This window comes from Miniopterus natalensis, chromosome 11 (genome assembly GCF_054644295.1).
Source record: "Miniopterus natalensis isolate mMinNat1 chromosome 11, mMinNat1.hap1, whole genome shotgun sequence".
Taxonomy (NCBI): Eukaryota; Metazoa; Chordata; class Mammalia; order Chiroptera; family Miniopteridae; genus Miniopterus; species Miniopterus natalensis.
Window position 1 is genome coordinate 30,166,476 of NC_142091.1, and position 7,977 is coordinate 30,174,452.

The 7,977-nt window shown below is 41.2% G+C and overlaps 1 non-coding gene across 1 annotated transcript; it reads right to left on the minus strand.

Moving 5' to 3' along the window:
* Window positions 1-1,307: 1,307 nt before the first annotated feature.
* LOC148091959 (U6atac minor spliceosomal RNA) lies at window positions 1,308-1,432 on the minus strand. The gene has a single exon (XR_015715352.1). It is a non-coding gene; the product is annotated as a U6atac minor spliceosomal RNA (small nuclear RNA).
* Window positions 1,433-7,977: the final 6,545 nt, after the last annotated feature.

The window sequence follows — 7,977 nt, forward strand, 5'->3', positions numbered from 1 at the left end:
TAAGTTAGTAAGCAGATAGAGCTGGAAGGTATATGATGTGCCAGAGTAAGTTTTAATGAAAGACTCATTCTAACAGGGCAAGCCAGGGTGGTGTGGGTGGCATTGAATAAGGTGTGAGTTAAGAAGGGGAAGCCTAGAATGAACAAGTTCTCAGGGGCACTGAAAGAAAGAAGTGGGCGTCAAATACCAGCTTGGCCTAGTCTACGTTCCTTTGACATAAAGTTGTCCCACAGTTGGAGTGGGATGACATTTGACCAACCTTCTAGTCAGGACTGGGACTCAGACATTGTATCAGGTGCCCTTCATGAGAAAGAAAATATATGCTAAGAAAAAGGAGTTTAAAATCTAGCTAAAACCCAGTGGAAAAACATTCACAGAACAACAGGACAGTTAAGCTTAATGTTGCCATTTGTGAATACTGATTTTGTGCCAGGTTTTACATTAAGCACTTTATAAACACGCCTTAATTAAAAACCATTACTATTGCCCTTGATGAAGAGATGCAGGCTTGGAGATGATAATTAACTTTTTCAAGGTTATACAGCTCAATAAGTGTTGGAAACTGGATTTGGACCCAGGCTGGGCTGTCTCGAGAGCCTGTGCTTTTGTGCACTAGCCCCCTTCCTCAGATCCACCTTCTGTAATAACCTTGCACCTAAGTGGTTACCTAAAATCACACGGCAAATTTCATCATGTCTTCAAGGCTTAAAAGCATCCCTTGTGCTAGAAATGGAGCATCTGGCAGAACAAAGGAGAGAGGTAACTGAGTGGGAAGGGTTGATGATCGTTTCCAAGAGCTGTGAGTTAGCTTGAAATTTACTTGAAGGAAGGAATATGACAGAGCAGCATTAACTTAGATTTGGAATATTTGAGGACAAAATATCAGACCCACCTCTATATCTACAAAGCCATTGTTCTGAGCTTCTCATGATCTCTCTCTCTCACACACACACACACACACACACACAGAGAACCTGTGAGATTTTGCTAAATAACTAATTTTTTTTTTTAACACAGACAACAGTAAGATTTGAAAATGCATTTAACCAGGGTGAGCTGTTTTTACTTCTAACATGTCTAACACCAAAATTATGTGTTTTTTTCTCACACCAACCAATCCTCTGATTCTCCAGACACAAACTGGGTGGCCTCCAATTCCATTCCATACTGACACTAACAACCTGGAGTTAGCGTCAGACTCCTCAGGAGTCAGGGCTCAGTCCCACAAGACCCCCTCACTTCAGATGTCAGACACAATAATTAGAGTACCTCTACTGCTTTTTCTTTTTTCTTTCTTTAAAAACAAAACAAAATGATGGTTAGATGCCAGGAAGTAGGTGGCAATGCTTTAACTGTATGCGTGTTGTCAGGTCTGAGAGCCTCTCCCATCCTTGTCAGGAAGTCACTTATGTTTTCTGGTTTATTATAAAGGATACAGTTGAACAGCCAGATGAAGAGATAGGTAGACGAGGTCTGAAAGGGTCCTGAGCCAGGAGCTTCTGTCCCTGTGGAGTTAGAGTGTGCCATCCTCCCAGCACCTCAATGTGTTCACCACCCTGGAAGCTATCCTCATCCATCATTTGGAGGTGTTTATGGAAGTTTTATTATGTAGGTATAATTAATTAAATCATTGGTCATTGGTGATGGACCTCAATGTTTAGCCTCTCTCCTGCTTGGGAGTGGTGAAGCTGAAAGTTCCAAGCTTCTAATCGAGGTCTGGTCTTCCTGGTCTCCCCCCTCCCCCCCCCTCCACATCCTGAAGCTATTTATGGGGCCACCAGTCATCTTATTAGTATACAAAAGACACTCATCACTCTAAGGGTTCTAGGAGCTGTGTGCCAGGAACCCCAGGACAAAGACCAAATACTTATTTTTTGTTATACCACAAGGCATATCTTTGCAGAAAATTAATGCTGCTTTTTGTTCTCTGATGATGTTAAGCATGAGGAAGTCATCCTGAAATCTAAAACAGGAAGTTCATATTAATCACTGAAATCATAATGCAGGTTTAAGTGCCTGTTGATTCAACTTATGATGCACATCATTTGGATATTATGTTCGCACACCCGCAAGTTTGATGCCTGTGCTGTGAAAAAATGGTAATCCGAGAGGCTCTGCAGCTCTTAGCATTTTGTATTTTCTTCCTTGTTTTTTATATTACATGGACTTGTCTCATGATGGCACCATTGTGACATGTGTACAGGCTGGTCACACCCTGTTCAAATGGTATTTATTCAGAGAGCCTTCTCTCTTTATGGATGGCCCCAAAGTGCACATTTCCCCCCCAGTTTAAAAATGGCAGGCAATATGCATAACCTATGGACACAGACATTGGTATGGGGAAGGCCTGGGTGTGGGGTGGGTGTGGGGTGGAGGGGATCAATGGGGAAAAATGGGAACATCGGTAATACTTTACACAATAAAGATAAATTAAAAAAAAAAAAGGAATGGCAGGCAAACAGTGAAGCTTCTGCCCAGGAGATTTTAGCTTTTGCTATTGCCTTCATGACTTTTAGCCACCCATCTTCAGTTATGATTGACGACTCATACACATACACATGAGATTTGTGAGCAGCTTTGTACTGTCTAAACTCATGTTTCACAATCATCTCAGCCACTGTTTCTGGGTTACTGTTGTTATAGAAACTTATACCATATGACTGCTAAACTAGTTGTGTTATATTGTTCTTATATTTTAGTTAGTTCTTCTTTTGGGGGTTTCTTTTCTATTGTTCTCTCTTTTAATGCATATGATTTAAATTTGCATACCTGAGACACTGTTGAAAAAGGGGTTAGTGTTACATTTGAATGGCTGGTTAGATAATACAATTTCAGTTGACATTTATTAAAAATAAATAGCCCAGCTGGCATGGTTCAGCGGTCAAGCATCGACCTAGGATCCAGGAGATCGTGATTCGATTCTTGGTCAGGACACATGCCTGGGTTGCAGGCTCGATCGCCAGCAGGGGCGTGCAGCAGGCAGCCAATCAATGACTGTCTCTCATCATTGATGTTTCTCTCTCTCTCTCCTTCTCCCTTCCTCTCTCTGATATCAATAAAAGTATATTTAAAATAAAATAAAATAATAAAATAAAATAGAAGAGTGAGTCCTTGTGGGTTTGTATGCAATTAGCTTTCCTGTGGCATTACACTCACATAACATATGAACAGACTAAACAAAAGCATTCTTGCACTTAACAATTAGCAGCAAGTCCATACCATTTACTAAATATTTATTGAGGATACTTTGGGCCAGATACATGTTGGGGAGGGCTCACAGGACAAGACAAGATGCTGTGTGTCTAGAATTAAGAAGAGAGAGAGAATCCCTATCACTCTCTGCTTAAAATCCTTGGAAGGCCTCAGGTCCAAATTGGTTCAGAATATTCTTCTCCCACCCAGACACCTGGCTGAAGGAGACCAGGAATGGGAAAAGAGGCTTTCAGAAATCACACCCCTGGCCCTCTGTTTTGACCTCTTTGCTCTGTCCTTCGGTTTATGTTTCATATTCATTATTCCTGATTTTTCCTCTCAACCTTGAATAAATCCTGGTTTGACTCTGTGCTTTCACTTTCAGATAATCTTAGTTCCATCCCTGCACCTTATGGGGAAGCCTTACCCTATCCATAACCAGAACCAGCTTCTGGAACTATAATCCCAGAATGGCATCCTGGATTCCACTGGGAGAGGAGTTCAAATATGTGCCATAGCTTTGAAGTTAACGTGCCTTAGTTTAGCACACAAGCCCCTTTTAGATCTGACACCTGCTCATCTTTCTAGCTTCGTCTGCCATCCTTCAACTTGTGTTATGTTTCAGTCATATTGAATTTCTTGAGTAGTTCCTAGAGCTTGTCATTTTTTCCCATCTCAGTGTCTTTGCACATGGCATGTTTTCTTCTCATAAAGAGCGCTTGTTTCACCCCAATTTCCTACCTATTTCCTCTTAACCTCAAAGCTATTCCAGGGTCCTATCTCCCAAAAAGTCCCAGTCTGATTTAGATGCTTCTCCTCTACACCACAGCATTTATCACACTATAGTAATTGCTTTACTTATTCTGTCTCCCACCTGCTCCCAGATTTTGAAAGAGGCCACCTTGTCTTATTAGACTTTCTACCCATCTCTGGTTCATAATAGGCACTCATTAGGTAATTACTGAATAAATTAGTGAATGAATGAATGCTTCAGATCTGTTCAAAGCCCTGTGGGAGGTAGATGCAGTATGGATAGTAAACAAGCAATAATACTACTGTCTAACACGAGAGGTGAAGAGTAGAGAGGTCATCAATGGAAAAATACTGTATATTCCCTTTTTCCTAGATATGAACATGAGTTCAGTAAGTGCTGTTTGCTAAATCAAGATATATCCCAATGTTACCAAACCAGTGGTGAAGTAAGTCAAAAACAGCATTCATCGGTGAGTTAACCATGATTGTCTATTATGCACAGATCACACAGAAGGATATCACAATTTAGTGAAGGAGCATATACAAAGATAACCCTGAGACAGGGAAGACTGTGATAATCATATTAGAGATTCAAACAACATTCTATGGGGAAAAATTAATTCTGATCAGAATTAATCAAGTCAACAGTTTATGGGATGTGCACAAGCTGTGAAAATCAGTGCAGCCAACTAATTAACGTCTAACAGAAAAAAATAGTGGATTGAGTAATACCTATTGCTTGTCAGCTGGTTATTTTGCTCTGGGGTGGCTGTAAACGCTGAGTGATCGGGAAGTGAGAAAGTACAAGAAGGAAGTGTGACAGGACCTAGAGGGAAGGGGCTTATTCTTGGGAAAGGAAGAAGCGGAACTGCAGGGAGGAGAAAGAGGGCCAAAGATTGTTTTGATTATAGGTGTAGCATTTTCTTGAGTCTTCAGTTTCAAGAATAGGGAAGGGAAGGAAAAAAGAGCCAACCATGGAACTGAAGCAAGACTTAGTACCAAAATAAGGAGAAAACAGCCCTGGCCACTGTGGCTCAGTTGGTAGGAGCAGTGTCCCATTCACCTGAAGGTCGTGGGTTTGATTCCTGGTCAGGGCACATGCCTAGGTTGCAGGTTCGATCCCCAGCCCAGGTGGGGTACGTGGAGGAGGCAACCAATCCATGTTTCTCTCTCACATCAATGTTTCTCTCTCTCTCTCTCTTTCCCTTCCCATCCCTCTAAAAATAAATGAAAAATATCCTCGGGTGGAATTATGTTGCGTTACCACTGGTTATAAAATGCTGATACCAGCAACATTTTAGTGATGATACAGATAAAATGGTGGAGGAGGCTTGGTTGCAGATAGAAGGAGTCTAAGGAAAAAAATTTGTTATTATGGTTGTAGCTAGAACTGCTCACAGATATTCCCACTCTCCATTAATGCACATGGGAGTATACTGTACTTCCCACCTCTTCCGAAGACTGATGTGTCTATGTGACTTTCTTTGGCCAATAAAATGTGCATGGAAATGAGAGACAAATAGAGGGAATTAGAAGTACTTTTCGGCCACTGAGATTTTGAGTGTAAGTACAAGCTAATCTATCTTACTAATACAATTATCCAGAGATGAAAAGATCGCTAACATTCATGGAATAGAAAAAGACGTGTGAGACAGGTCAAAGGAATGCCCTACGAGATGGAAATAATACAGTGAAAGCTAACAGAAATCTGGGAATTGGAAAAGACTTATTATTCTTTTTTTTCTTCCAATAATTTCTGTATGTCTTTCTTTTTGTAATATTTGCCTTCATACACAGTATCTACTTTTAGGATTTTGACTACTGCCTTGGTGCTAATGATTAGAAACCCTATATATCTGGTCCTGACAATCATATGCTTATTTCTAACTGCCTGTAAAGACTTGCTCATCTTAGAGGCATGTTCATGTCTGAAAATGAGTCTATGGCCCTAGCCGGTTTGGCTCAGTGGTTAGTGCGTTGTCCGGCAGACTGAAGGGTCCCGGGTTTGATTCTGGCCAAGGGCACGTACCTTGGTTGCAGGCTCGATCACCAGCCCTAGCTGGGGCTTGGTAATCAATCACCAAGTTCTAAGCTCTCTTAGAAATCGCATAGAACAATCCTCCAGTTTCATGGTTGAGGTTCAGAGACCTGGCCGGTCCTTCCAACAGTGAGTGACTGCTAGAGCCAGACCCCAGGCGTCCTGACTTTAGCTTTCTTCCCATTTCACCTTGCTGCCTTTCCTTTACCAACTATTGCATTTTAGAGTTTAATTCCATCCAATCTTGCATTTTGTTTAATGTTCATAAATTGTGCACCCCTGATTAGGTTACAAGCAGCTTAGGAACAATGAGTTCAGTGCATATTAGGTGACAAGCCCTTATTTTTAGGCTTCTGAGGTGGACGTTTAGAGTCAAGTTAGAATGCAGAGCCAAGCCATGAAACGAGGAAGTTTTGGAACAGCTGGGAATCAGCCAGGGACACAAATGGAACATTAGTGGAAAAAGTAAGGTAGTAATATAAGGTCAGGAGCTTCGAAGACCAGAGTCAGGAAAATTTAGAGATTCCAAAGTACCAACTCTTTGACTAAAATACAGTTGATCAGAGAGAGTCAGATCAAGGGACAGGTCCCTCACTTAACTCCTAGAATAGGGGGAATAAAATGGAGAGAAAACAGACTCACCAGAAATCCCCACAAATCTCCTCTGTCTGCCTAGAGAAGGCGACCCTAAAAGAGGACAGCAAGCATGAGAAAGCCTGATTTTTAATTATGGAAGTTCTGCCCAGCCAGAGAGAGGCTGAGCAAGGAGGGCAGAGCTGCCCTGACCCAAAAAGCAGTAGATGTTCTTAGTGTGCTGATGGTGCAACCCCAGCCATGCTCCTCTCCTGGGAGCTAGAGCTGCAGCTCCCGAGTGCTGCCTTGCCAGGTCCCATCCTCCCTGAATACTGACCCTGACAACTGAAGGCTGCACCTCTTTACCCTGTCCTGGCTGCAGGACAAAGAACCAGGTCTACCAGACTTTGCTGATCCGTGCTGACTCCTTTTATCTTATTAATGTAAACAACTTAGCATGGAGAACACAAGATTTTACACATTTTATTTCCCATTTTATCCCTGGAAGCAACACAGTCAGCCACCATTCCTTACATCAATATACACTTAAAGTTTTTTATTGATTGATTGATTTGAGAGAAAGAGAGAGAGATTTGTTGTTCCACTTATATATGTATTCATTGGTTGAACCTTGTATGTGCCCTGACCCGGACTGAACTCGCAACCTTGGCGCATTGGGATGACGCTGTAGCCCACTGAGCGACCTGGCCAGGGCAATACAGACTTTCATGCCTTCATGTCTTTGCCTATGCTGTTCCCTCTGCCTAGAGTGCTCTTTCTGTTCTCTTGCCACACTATATCTGACTGACAAAATTTTATTTATGTTTCAAGCTCCAACTCAAGTGTTCTTGCCTCAGTCAAGTATTATAAGATCCACTAATCAGAACAGAGCAAATCATTCCTTTCTCTGGATTCTCATAACCAGTTCTTTGTGCCTCTTATTATAGCACTTTAGAAATTCGATTTTACAATATGGTGTAGTTTTATATCTTCACCATGTTATATTTAAGCTCTTTGAGAATAGGAACTGTTTTTATTAATTTTTAGTTTTTACAACAGGACCTATGTTTTAATTATCACGGTACCTTCATAGCACCTAGACCATTGTGTTGTGCATAATAAAAATTGAATAAATGCAGGGGGTGTCCCATGAAATGTATACACACACTTTGAATAATTATAAAGGCAGAGTTTATTAAAATATATTTCATTTTCAAAATTGAGCTATCAACTGTTAAAATGTGTATACATTTTTTTGGTGATACCCGTATGTTGGGCTAAGTCTTAAATTGCTGTCATTTCTTTTAGTCTCTATTTTTTTAAAAATAGACTTTAGGTTTTGAGCAGTTCTAGGTTTACAGAAGAACTGAGTGGAAAGTACAGAGAGTTCCTCCTCACCCACCACATGGCCACCTCCACTA